This window comes from Triticum aestivum, chromosome 3A, assembly GCF_018294505.1.
Source record: "Triticum aestivum cultivar Chinese Spring chromosome 3A, IWGSC CS RefSeq v2.1, whole genome shotgun sequence".
Taxonomy (NCBI): Eukaryota; Viridiplantae; Streptophyta; class Magnoliopsida; order Poales; family Poaceae; genus Triticum; species Triticum aestivum.
In genome coordinates, this window is record NC_057800.1 from 434,761,836 (window position 1) to 434,775,591 (window position 13,756).

The window sequence follows — 13,756 nt, forward strand, 5'->3', positions numbered from 1 at the left end:
TTGAGGTCGTTGATGAACCAAGCGCCGGTGGCGGCGGTTCCCAGGAAGAGCGGCTCCTCCAGGGCATGAGCGCCAACTTCCATAAGCTCCAGGCGCTTCACCGTGCCCGCTTGGACAAGGCTAAGTCCAGGATGGCGGAGGTAGACCTCGAGGGGCGCGTCACGGAGACACAGGCTTGGTTCCGCCAGGCCTGCATAAAAGAGATTTTTGATGTCGGCGAACTCAGGTATTCCAGAACTGCAACGATAAAATTATGACGACAACACCTCGGAACTCAACTCCCCGGGACACTACCACAACCCCTAAATGTCAGGAGGCACCAAGAACAATATTCTCATCACAACACTATCTAAACGATTCCAAGATACCCGCGTGATCCTAATTTTTTTTGTGAAATTTGAGGAGAGAAGAGTCAAAACTTCTACGTCAGGAGGCCTCACTAGAGCGACGAAGGGACTGAGGAGTAAAAAGAAACCTACTCTCCGATATATATATATAATCCTAAGACTCAAAACATTTTGTTCTAGACTCAAAAACGTCACCGATTCGATCAAGCAGGGGGCTCCTAAGTCGGGGATGGATGTGATTACCAACTTGTAACACCCACAATGCGGCTATATCTCCCACGTGTGAGGGCACGACTTAGAGGCATAGCCGCATGGTAGGCTTGTCGCAAGAGGGGTAATCCTCACACATCCCATGTACTGGATAAGAAAGGGATAAAGAGTTGGCTTACAATCGCCACTTCACACAATACATAAATAGTTCATACATCATCCAAAGTACAATCAAAGGTCCAACTACGGAACCAAAATAAAGGAAGACAACCCCAAATGCTAGATCCCCGATTGTCCCAACTGGGCTCCACTACTGATCATCCGAAAAAGAAACATAGTAATGGCCCGAGTCCTCGTCGAACTCCCACTTGAGTTCAGTACCATCACTTGCACTTGTATCCTCGGCACCTGCAACTATTTGGAAGTATCCGTGAGTCACGAGGACTCAGCAATCTCACACCCGCGAGATCAAGAATTTTTGAGCTTATGGGTAGGAAAGGGTAGTGAGGTGGAGCTGCAGCAAGCACTAAGCATATATGGTGGCTAACATACGCAAATGAGAGCGAGAAGAGAAGCAACGCAACGGTCGAGAAGCTAGAAGTGACCAAGAAGTGATCCTGAAGCTACTTACGTTCAAGCATAACACAAGGCCGTGTTGACTTCCCGGACTCCGCCGAAAAGGGACCATCACGGCTACACATGCGGTTGATTCATTTTAATTAAGTTAAGTGTCAAGTTCTCTACAACCGGATATTAACAAATTCCCATCTGCCACATAACCGCGGGCGGCTCTCAAAAGTTTATACCCTGCAGGGGTGTCCCAACTTAGCCCATCACAAGCTCTCACGGTCAACGAAGGATATTCCTTCTACCGGGAAGACCTGATCAGTCTCGGAATCCCGGTTACAAGACATTTCGACAATGGTAAAACAAGACCAGCAAAGCAGCTCGATGTGCCGACAAATCCCGATAGGATTTGCAAGTATCTCGTTCTCAGGGCACACCAGATAGGTCAAGCTACGAGTAAAACCAGCCCTCAAGTTGCCCCAAGGTGGCCCCGGAGGCTGCCCGTTTCGGACCAACACTCAGAGGAGCACTGGCCCGGGGGGGGGGGAGGTTTAAAATAAAGATGACCCTTGAGTCTGCAGAACCCAGGAGAAAGGTATATGGTGGTAAGTAGGCAAACGGTAAAACCAAGGCTGGGCCTTGCTGGAGGAGTTTTATTCAAGGCGAACTATCAAGGGGTTCCCATAACACCCAACCACGTAAGGAACACAAAATCAAGGAACATAACACCGGTATGACGAAAACTAGGGCGGCAAGAGTGGAACAGAACACCAGGCATAAGGCCGAGCCTTCCACCCTTTACCAAGTGTATAGATGCATTAAATTAAATAAGAGATAATAATGATATCCGAACAATATCCATGTTCCAACATGGAACAAACCTCAGCTTCACCTGCAACTAGCAACGCTATAAGAGGGGCTGAGCAAAAGCGGTAACATAGCCAAACAACAGTTTGCTAGGAAGGTGGGTTAGAGGCTTGACATGGCAATATGGGAGGCATGATATAGAAAGTGTTAGGTAGCGCGACATAGCGATAGAACGAACAACTAGTAAAACAAAGATAGAAGTGATTTCGAGGGTATGGTCATCTTTCCTACAAAGTTCTCAGAGTTGTCGAAAGCTTGATCCTCGTCAGCGTACTCAACAGGTTCCTCGGTCACGTACTTTTCTCCCGGATCTACCCAAAGCAAGAACACAAGCAATGCAACAACAATCGATCACGATGCAATGCACAAGCAACATGATGCAAAACATGGCATGATATGCAAGATATGATATACAATGCATATGCGTGCTTCGGAAGGGAAACAATGATCAAGGAATCAACTTGGCAAACCAAGTATGCTGCCGGAAAGATGAGATTATTTTAGTCGAAATCGATGTAAAGATCACCGGAAACAGATGCAGGGTTTGCAAATGGCAAGCATCACAAGAATGCCGTAAAACTGCAATTAACAGCACGATGGCACTTAGAATGCAACAAGAAACTAAGCTACTGCACTCCAACATAGCAACAAAGCATATGGCAGTGATGTACAAGAGATGCTTGACAAAACATGAACACCGAGCTACGGCTAAATCGCACTAGAACAGGTTTAAACAAGCATGGCAAAAGTGTAAAAGATATCAGCTTCACAGACTTGGTGGAAATACTAACATGTCAAAAACAACATCAAGAAGCAATGTTTAGAGAAAGCAAACAACATGCTACGGGAAGATATCATAGAAAACAAAGGCATAGCATGATTCTACTAAAAGCATAGATCAAAAGTCCCTTACTTATCATGAGCCAAAAGGCACAGAAGATATGATGGCACCCATGTAAACATAGCAAGTTTTAATGACAGTTTCAGACTTAGCAGAAAAATAGAGCATGGCATAAACATAATTATCATTGCAACTTTGTGAGCTCATGCCACTCACCACAAAGCATTGCATGACAACATAAGCATACCAATAGCAAGATTACATGTTCATGAAGCTAACCATGGCAAGAGAAAGTTCATAGGATGCATGGATCACTAGCAACAACCATGACAAAATTGATTAACATGTTAACCATCTGCCAGGAACATTTTATAGAAAAGGTAGAGCAAGAAAAAGATATGCTAGAGCGCTCCATAATTGCAAACAGGGGCATGCATGGATATCACATAACCACATGTTCAAAATAGCCTTACTTAAGTATCCCAAAATAAGCATGGATCTCGCTGTAGCATCAAGTTTACATGGCATCCAAATAACAGCAGGAAAAGGATTTAGCAAAATCCTAAGTCCCTGAAAACAACAACATCACGGAGCCTAGTTTGCATGCTTGGGCTAGTCACCACAAAGATCACACAAATACAAGACTTTCACACCTGTAAAGATGGCATGATGTAGTTCAAAAAACATGTAGACCTCATGCTCATATGATGCACACATCAAATGCAACAAAAAAGACAAATCATCATGATCTGATAAGTACCAGCATCTAACATTTTATAGCACTCTTGCATCAATTAAAATGGCATCATAATGGGCAGTAACATGCATGTAAATGCTTCTAACATGAATAGCTCAACGATACGAACAATTCAACATGTCATATGCATGATTTGGAGCCACGGTCACGGAGATACGACATGATGAACATGTCATGAAAATTACAAGGATCTCCGGGACTTAGTGACTTTTCACCTCGCGAAAAGTCAACGCGGGACGAGACGGGGCGAGATGGAGGGATCCGGGTCGCGGGACGCCGTTTGGTTGACGGGGGTGGTGGATCTCGTCCTGATCCGGCGGACCTCGCCGGAGTTGGCCAGGGAGGTGGCAGGAGAAGAGGAAGGTGGCTGGGCGGAGCGCTGCTGGGGTCAGGGCGACGAACTCCGGTCGGATCCGGCGTGGCGGCGGCGGAGGATGGAGGGCGGCGCCGGCGGAGGACGGCAGCGGCGGCGGTGATGCATGGTGGCGGCAGCGGCAGTGATGTGTGGCGGCGACGGAGCAAGCGGCGCGCCCGGTGCGCTACGGGCGGCGGTGGGCTGGCGCGGGTCCGCAACAGGCTCGACGGGCCTGTTGTAGGTGGCGGCGGAGCGGGACAGGTGGTAGCGCTAGATTCACCGGGCGGCGGCGGCGGACATGTCTGGCCGTCGCGGACGCGTCCGGTGGCGGCGGGGATAATTTTTTTAGGGTTTGGACCCGGATTTTAGAGGGGATGCACATATTTATAGGTAGAGGGAGTTTGGAGTGTCCAAATGAAGTGCGGTTTTTGCCCACATGATCATGATCCGATGACGGAGGACATGGAGATGGTTTAGATGGGTTATTGGGATGTTTTGGAGGAATGTTGGGCTGCAACACCAAAGAGGCTTTTGCGGTTACCCGGTTAACCGTTGGGGTATCAAACGGACTCCAAATGGAACGAAATTTGACAGGTCATCTACCGGTGATGTACCAAGGACACTTGGCAAATCTCAGTCCATTCTGAGAACATTTAACACCCGCTCACGAAAATAGACAAGAGGGGTGCGCCGGTGCATGTGGGAGTGTCGGATTGCGAAACGGACAACGGGGAAAATGATTGGATGCATGAGACGAACACGAATGCAAATGCGATGCACATGATGACATGATAAGAAATGCATGACATGAACAAAATGCAAAACGAAGACAAAACCCAACCACGAAGGGAATCTCATAACTTAAAGACAAAAATGGCAAGAGTCGGAGTTACAAATATGGCAAGTTACATCCGGGGTGTTACATGTGCGCACGAAGAACACTCTCTCCCTAGTTCACTCGCTCAACGATCTCACGGCCTAGCTCGACGAACCCAAGGAACAAGAGACACAAGGGTTTATACTGGTTCGGACACCTTGTGGTGTAATACCCTACTCCACTGTAGTATTGGTGGATTGCCTCGCGGCTAAGGATGAACTAGTACAATGGATGAACAGCCTCAGGAGGAAAGGTGTTCTTGAGCTCGGTGAGCTGTGGATGTGAGGACAAAATGGATTTGATCCAAGATGAGTCTCTTCTGCCTATGGTGATGGCTAGTACTATTTATAGTGGCCTTGGTCCTCTTCCCAAATGTAAGGCGGGAAGGGATCCCACAACGGCCAAATTTGAAGGGGGACAACTAGTACAAGGTATCCTGGCAAAAGGTGGTCTTCGACTGGCAAAGGCTCTGGTGGTGACGCTGTTGTGGGCTCCGTGGTGACCTCCATCCTGCTGGTCTTGGTCTCGTTGCACCGATATGGAAACCTTTGCCCGATGCCTCGGGACTCCTCGCCCGCGCATGCCTCTTTAGCATGAAAGAGCAAACTGGCACACTGCACCTGCTGGCGCCCGCCTGGCCTTGGTCCGCATGGCTCATGTAACGTGAACCTCCTGAGGTGCATCTTGCATAGAGATCTCCGCTCCTCGGGAGCCAGCCTAGTGAGGCTGCCCCCAGGGAGGTCTTGGCGTCGTCCGCCTCGCGAGGCTTGGCCCCTCGCAAGGGTCTTGAGCTGCTGCTGCTGAAGATGGGCCATACCGGGCCGCTGGTGGAGCCACGCTCAAGCAACAGACAGGCAAGTCTGGGCACCCCCGGTCCCAGAATGCCGACAACTTCATTGTCCTCTCTCTCTCTCCCGTCACTGCTGGTCAAACAGCCGGCATGATCTGTTCGCCGGGAAGGGAAGGAGGCTTAACGTTGTGGTCGTCGGTGAGGGAGGGAATCCACTACTGGCGCAACTGTTCTCTTTCACCCAATGGCGACGTGGGAGGGCCTCCTACCCCTTCTTCCTTGCTGTCATACATTGTAGGGGCAGAATGGCCTCCGCTCGCCCACCGAACCACGCCCCAAGAACCTTAAGGTATAATTTACTTATTCCACATGCATTTCTCTAGCTGCATGTGGGCCTTTTCCGCTTCTGCACTCGAATCTAGGTGTTGGATCAAACAGGAAAGTACTGGGGAAAGTTGTATAGCATGAATCTAGGACGTGGTTCAAAGAGGAAAGGAAGTGGGAAATTAGTGGAGAAAGTTGTATAGCATGAATCTAGGACATGGTTCAAAGAGGAAAGGAAGGGGGAAAGTAGTGGGGAAAGTTGTATAGCATGAATCTAGGACGTTGTTCAAAGAGGAAAGGAAGGGCGAAAGTACTATTATAGACTGGCTATCCCGCACCTACGTTGGTCGAAAAGGGAAAACAATGACAAACGCAATATGCACATCTGTAACGAACTGATCTTTTTGTTTTGGGGGACAAGGCTGTAGAGTTTGATCAGGACTAGATTTGTTGTCCTCACATAGGGAAAGGTGTCTAAAGATAACAAAACTGGGACCAACACAAATATGCTCCTTGTTTGTTTGTTCTTTGTTGCAACAGACTGTGCATCACCACTTTATACATCGGTAGATGCACATGGTGCTGGTGCATCCACTATCCCGTGCAACTCTTTAGCTATTGTTAATCTAAGGCCCTGTTTGGTTAAAAAGTCCTAGGACTTTTTTTAGTCCGAACTAAAAAGTCCCGAGTCCCTACCTGCTTGGTTCGAGGGACTAAACATGGGCTAGAGGTTATTAAATGACATGCTCAAAGATCATGTTACCCCTAGTAATGAACTAATAGAGATAAGGTGCGATGTGAGGCAGGGCCAGCTATTGGAAAAAGTCCCAAAAAGAATCTCCCTCAGGGTCTTCTTTCTTTAGTCCCAAATGCCCACTTTTAGTCCCTAAAAGTCCCTCATGTTTGGTTTAGATGGCATTGAAAGGGGCTTTTTTAGTCCCTACATCAAAAAGTCCCTGTAAACAAACACCCTCTAATAATGCCGCTGGAAAATTGATGCAATGCCACAGTTAAAAGAAAATTACATGTTTAAATTTTTTATTATTAATATAATCTCTCTATTAATATGAATCAATGCCACCATTTGGGAAATGCTATTGTCTTGCTTTTTTCCCATTTAGATAAGTTAGATGCTTCTTTTTGTTGGCTTCTGTCGGCATCCTGGGAACGGGGGTACCCAGACTTGCCTGCCTGCGGCCCAGGGCGTGACTCCACCAGCGGCCTGGTACGACCCATCTTCATCAGCAACCATTCAAGACCCTCGCGAGGCGGATGGTGCAAGACCTCCTCAGGGGAAGCCTCCCTAGTCTGGCTCCCGAGGGGCAGAGATATCTATGCAAGGGGCACCTCGCGAGGAGCACATGACGTGAGCCATGACGACCAAGACCAGGCGAGCTCCAGCGGGCGCAGAGTACTCGTTGCCTCTTTGGTGTTAAAGGGGCAAGTGCAAGCGAGGAGTCCCAAGGCATCAGGCAAAGATTTCCATATTGGTGCAACGAGACCAAGACCAGCAGGACAGCAGGACGGAGGTCACCGCGGAGTCCACGACGGTGTCACCACCAGAGCCTTTGGCAGGCGAAGACCCCCTTTTGTCAGGATAACTTGTACTAGTTGTCCCCCTTAAAATTGGTCATTGTGGGATCCCTTCCCGCCTAATATTTGGGAAGAGGACCGGGGCCTATATAAATAGGACTAGTCACCACCTTAGCAAGGGGGGATGATCCAGACCAGCCTTACAAAAACGAGCTCATCGAGCTCAAGAACACCTCTCCCCGGGAGGCTGTTCATCCCTTGTACATGTTCATCCTCAGCCTACAAGGCAATCCACCACACCACACTGTAGTAGGGTATTACACCACGAAGGTGGCCCGAACTAGTATAAACCCTTGTGCCCCTTGTTCTTTGGGTTCGGCGAGCTAGGCTTAGAGATCTTTGCGAGAGTGGGCTCGCGGGGGAGAGAGATCTTCGTGTGCACCCCAGTGTTCGAACCTCAAGGGTTTGCCGGAACCCGTAATCCGACAACTTCTGTGTCATCCACCGTTATTGATCATTAGTTGTTTCCTTTGAACCTTTGTGTAAATAGGGTTATCTACTTCAGCTCGTTGCTATTGTGACCTTTTGTTGCACTAAACAAAACACTTTTGTTTTAAGAGTGTTTTGTGCAGTTCAACCAAAATGTCACACCGACAATGTTGCTTGATTGCTTGATCTTAGTGGAACTGCACAAGAGGAGATCTGACTTCCTATCCGTGTTGGCAAATTTGGTTCAGATCTTTTTCTTGTGAGTTGTTTGAATTCCACGTCATGATAGGTCAGTACTAGCCTTCTTTCACATGATTGTGTAGTGTGCTTTCATATGTTGTGCTACTTATACGGTAATGTTGCTTGATTTTAGTGAACTATACAAATGGAGATAAGACTTCCAATCTGTCTGTGCACCATAATATCCCATTGAGGTAAGATAAGGATATTTCACAACTATTGGCCTGTATTTTGCCACTTTCATCAGAAAATTAATGTCGTTGTTTAGTGCTATACTTGTGCTCTCTAATTGACATGCCAAATCTTACATTAAAGGCGAAGCTTGTCTGTTATTGAACCAAGTGATGAAGGGGAAGAACAAGCGGAAGAAAAACAAAAATCAACTCCCGGTGCTATAATCAAGCACTGGAACTATGATGACACAAGTAATGATATAGTTTTGCACCTTAATTTATTGCTATGGCTGGAACGAGCAATTGTTTTGCCACTGATTTGATGCCACTCTTAATGTAATATGTAATTATCTCTACTTGTGCAAACAAGGATCTTCTTTGAAGATAACATATATTTTAGTGGAACCGCACAAGAAGATGTTGGAAACATTAAACTAATCAAAAAGTGACGGTGTCCTGGACCAGAGGGTACTCATCATGTCGTCTCCCGATCAGTTGGATTGGGCCGAGGACCCCCATGGCCGTTTACTCATGGGCCAGTTCGGACATCCGATGTATACATGAGGAAGATTCCACAATACTTGGTGATCAAGACAAGGACTCCACTCCACCGACGTATTCGATTAGGACTCTTGTTATCCTAGGCCTCTGGTACATTATATAAGCCGAGGCCGGGCTAGTCGATAGGGATATGCTAGATCATTATGACATTATTCATCATACCCTCAAGTTTTAGACCACAATATATGGTCTCGATGTAGATCAACTATGTACTTGATACTCCATCAATATAAACAAGAGCAGGACGTAGGGCTTTACCTCCATCAAGAGGTCCCGAACCTGGGTAAAACATTGTCTGCTTCGTTCCTGTTACCATTGATCCGAGAATCCATAGCTCGGGACCCCCTACCCCAAGATCTGTCGGTTTTGACACCGACAATGGTGCTTTCATTGAGTGTTCCGCTGTGTGATTGGCAAAGGATCAATGGCTTGCCTGCAGATCAACTGCAACGTCGGCGTCTTCATCGTTGCTCGACTTGGCACCTTGGCTTGACCGAGAACTGTGCCCTGCCGCCAATCGTCATGTTCAGACGAGGGCCTTCATCAACTTCAACTCCGATCTCTATCATGATCGTGGAGGAATCATTCATGGAGCTCGGGGGCTCAACGTCAACATTGCCCTCGGGCGACCATGCTGTTTTTCTGAAGAACGAACTTGTATCCACCACCACCACCTTCTCGAGCATCTCTTTGACGATTCATTCAGTGAAATTGTGCGGAATTAAGTCTACAACAACCATGCAAAATATCGTTGAGTTCCGATGGAGGAATCTCCGTCATTCTACGATATACCGGAGCCCTGTCAAATCTGGACAGGAATCCGGACGAGTTAAGGGTGTGGTCTCTAGAGCCCAGCTTGGAGGTCCCTTGGAAGATCCAACCGTTCATCTGCTGTGCAATTCCTATATCTACCACCCCTCCAAATTCCAGCTCGATCCGATGGTTCAAACTCCGGGAACCTTCCGATGAGTGGACCAATTTTCCGATCTATTTTCTATACGAATATGGATCCGACCAGAATTCATGTTTCTTTATGAACATGATATTGGACAACCTTTTTAAAGGAATTTTCTTATAGGGTATTGTGTGTTGTTCTTAACACGTCCACATAAAATTTTAAGCCTTCTCTGACTTACTCTTCACCATCACGCTGGTGTCAAACCAGTCCGGTAACATTGCTCCATGGCTGTCGACCTACGCTAGACACGTCGTCGCTTTGTTGAGTCGAGCTCAACTTCTTCAGGTCATCATCTGGGCGAGCTGAACAGGAGTACGACATCTCGAAGGATGAATCATCAACAACATCGCCGCCCCATGGATTACATGGAGTGGGCAACCCGGCATCGTCGCATGGTCACTTCATCAAGCCGACATTGACCGCGTCACAAGTCACGACCAGCGTTGGCATGGCCGCATTGTTGCTTCTTCAAGCCGATGTCCCTCACACCGAACTGCTTCAACACCTCGTCTGACATGGCGGCTGCAACGTCTCCTTACCGACCCGCTCCGTCACCTCGGCTAGACCGGGGGCTTCGCCATCTCTTCATCAACCTACTCCGGAAACTTCGGTGTCACCAGCCGACCAGCTTCGTCACATTACCTGGACTGGTGGCTTTGCCTCGGCGAGCCAACCTTTGCCAGCATCGCCATGCCGTTGCTTCATCGCCCATCAGGCAATGGGTGTGTAGATCGAGTCCCAATTTTGGGAGTAACCTTTCTTCAGATTGCCGCAACAGATAAACCAGGTGCTATTAATCCTAGAATTTTTTTCTTGCTTGGGTTTACTTTTTCTGAAGAATTATTACTCTGGTTTGTTTCATCATCTGTACACAGGTCTGTCAAGTGATGGCCGCATTAACGATGGTTGCGTGATGGTTCGGTCAGTTTCCCGTCTGCAGTTCGGCGAACGCCTCATCGGGGACTCGGACTGCCCTGTGAATACAGGCTTTGTCACGCCAGCGCCCTGCACCGACATTGGCTTCGAAGCCAGGTCACGTCTCTTTAGAATTTTTTTGCGTAAATTAATTATGTGAGCTTTTTCTTCTATATTTATAGTATTATTTTTTGGACATGTGTAGATAATTGACTTCGACTGCGTCATGCGGTCTCTTCGGCAAACCGATGACGTCGTCCCAATCGGCGTAAATCAGCTCGCGTGATCACCTTGTTGGTCGAATTGCCAGAACAACATGTTCTGTTGCCTCGGGGACTTCGGCATCGCTGAGAGAGCTCTACCTCATCGAGTGTTTGGTACACGGGCCATATTTCTTTTATTACTCACTTTGCATAAATTATTAATTATTCAAACATATTTTTATTTTATTTTATTATTATTACTATTATCTCATGCTTGCACTATTTTCTGTGCACAGGTAAATGATCTAGGTTGGGCAGCGCTGTCACCTCGGCATACCAATGTGCCACGCCACCTCGGCTGGACCGGGGCTTCGTCATCACTTCATTAACCCACAACACGGACTTCGGCGTCATACTGCCGGCCTGTTCCGTTGCCTCAGTCGGACTGGAGGTTCCACCCAAACACATTAGTCGTGCTATGTCGCCACTTCGGAGTGTCGATCTCTTCGCTCCGCCACCTCGGGACCCACTTGGGTGCTGGGACCTCGTCCCACCGTAAGCTCGGGCCACGCATCGACACCGAGCACATTAACCAGCTAAGTCGCTTCCATGCTCAGTTTTTTTATATTCTTGTTTGGTTCGACCAAACATTATATTTATGCTAAAATATGTTTGTCAAAAATGAGGTTCGTTAGAAACCACTTTTCTTTGCCCGTGTTAACTAGGGCTCTTAAATTTATAGGAGCCATTTTATAATAAGTGTTCTACTTCTAAGTCGTTGCAAAGTCTTTTTCTACCACTCCTTTCTCGACTCGAGTGTGTGGTCAATAGCCGGATAGCCTGTTTTCTCTCTAAGGCCGCTTGAGTTTAGTTCGCTAAACTGGCTTAACGAGAAATACTCCACCTTCGGGATAGGAGGTTGCAGCCGTAGGCTGGCCCGTTTAAAGTCTTGAGATTGGGTGTGTCATATTAATGCATGACAGAAGCACAAAAGTAAGACCAATTTTTGGATTGGCACCTAATGACTTGATTTAGTTTGGGCGTAAAGTTGTTACTTAAGTTTTTTGATTTTCCAAGCCTATGGCACTTTTAAACTATTTGTGTGTTTCCAGCATAAGTCTCGCAGTGCAACGCCAGACACTTTTAGAGATTCGGCAAAAACATTTCTCGGATATTGCTATATATGCATCGGTTTCGAATTGGGTTGCCCTGCTCCTGTGCTTGCCTCCTATGTCCCGCTTTGTTCGGCTAGGTGTGCAAAGGGAGAATGTCGGTGTCAAAACCGGCGGATCTCGGGTAGGGGGTCCCGAACTGTGCGTCTAGGCCGGATGGTAACAGGAGGCAAGGGACACGAAGTTTTACCCAGGTTCGGGCCCTCTTGATGGAGGTAAAACCCTACGTCCTGCTGGATTAATATTGATGATATGGGTAGTACAAGAGTAGATCTACCACGAGATCGGAGAGGCTAAACCCTAGAAGCTAGCCTATGGTATGCTTGTTGTTCTGTATGTTGTCCTACGAACTAAAACCCTCCGGTTTATATAGACACCGGAGAGGGTTAGGGTTACACAAAGTCGGTTACAATGGTAGGAGATCTACATATCCGTATCGCCAAGCTTGCCTTCCATGCCAAGGAAAGTCCCTTCCGGACACGGGACAAAGTCTTCAATCTTGTATCTTCATACTCCATGAGTTCGGCTGAAGGTATAGTCCGGCTATCTGGACACCCCCTAATCCAGGACTCCCTCAGTAGCCCCCGAACCAGGCTTCAATGATGATGAGTCCGGCACGCAGATTGTCTCCGGCATTGCAAGGCGGGTTCTCCTCCAAATTCCGTGTACCTGTTGAATAAAGTCTGGTTTCTTGTAAATGTTGCGCTCCTTGGCTTCTACGCCCAATAATGGTCGTCTACCACGTGTCAATCGAATATGAAAAGTTTGAGTGTTTTTACATCCACACCCCTAGCCGCGTAAATGAGCCGCCCATTTAAAGGGACACGGATTTAGATCCAAACCACACCCTCTCCTCTTCGCGAGTGTTCATCAGAGCGCATCCGACAAAGGTCCATACCACCATGGCCAGCCGTCGCAACTCCTCCTCTCGCCCTTCCGGCCCTCAGCCTGGATATTGGGAGAGATGCTCCATCCCGCATAGCGAGCTAGTGACGCTCCAGACCAAGGGATTTCTCCCCCGGCCTATATGGTCCCGATTCGAGCCGGTCTTGCCATCTATAATGGCGGAGAGCAAGCGGAAAGTACCCCTAATCCCTCCAAAGGAGAGCGGGTGTGCCTCGTCCCTTATTTAATAAGAGGTCTCGGATTTCCAATCCATCCATTTCTCCGGGGGCTCCTGGAGTTCTATGGCCTCCAGCTACACAATCTCACGCCTGCCTCCGTATTGCATATCGCGGGCTTCGTAGCCCTCTACAAGATGTTCTTGGGTGTTGAGGCTCATTTCGGGCTGTGGAAAGAGCTATTCTGCCTTGTGCCGCGTTCTCAGAAGGGGTCGATATTTCAAGTGGGCGGAGCCGAAGTGTGGCGCATCGCCGGGACCGGATATCTATCCGGAACCCCAAAGAAGGCGTCCGAGGACTAGCCTTTGGAATGGTTTTACATAGAGGACATCCCGCTGCCGGATCCTGTCCAGATCGGCCTCCCTGAGTTCGACAGTGCTCCACTAAAGAAGCGCCTAAGTTGGCGTCCACGGAGCCCTCAGAGGGAATGTGACAAGGACGTCTGTTACCTGATGG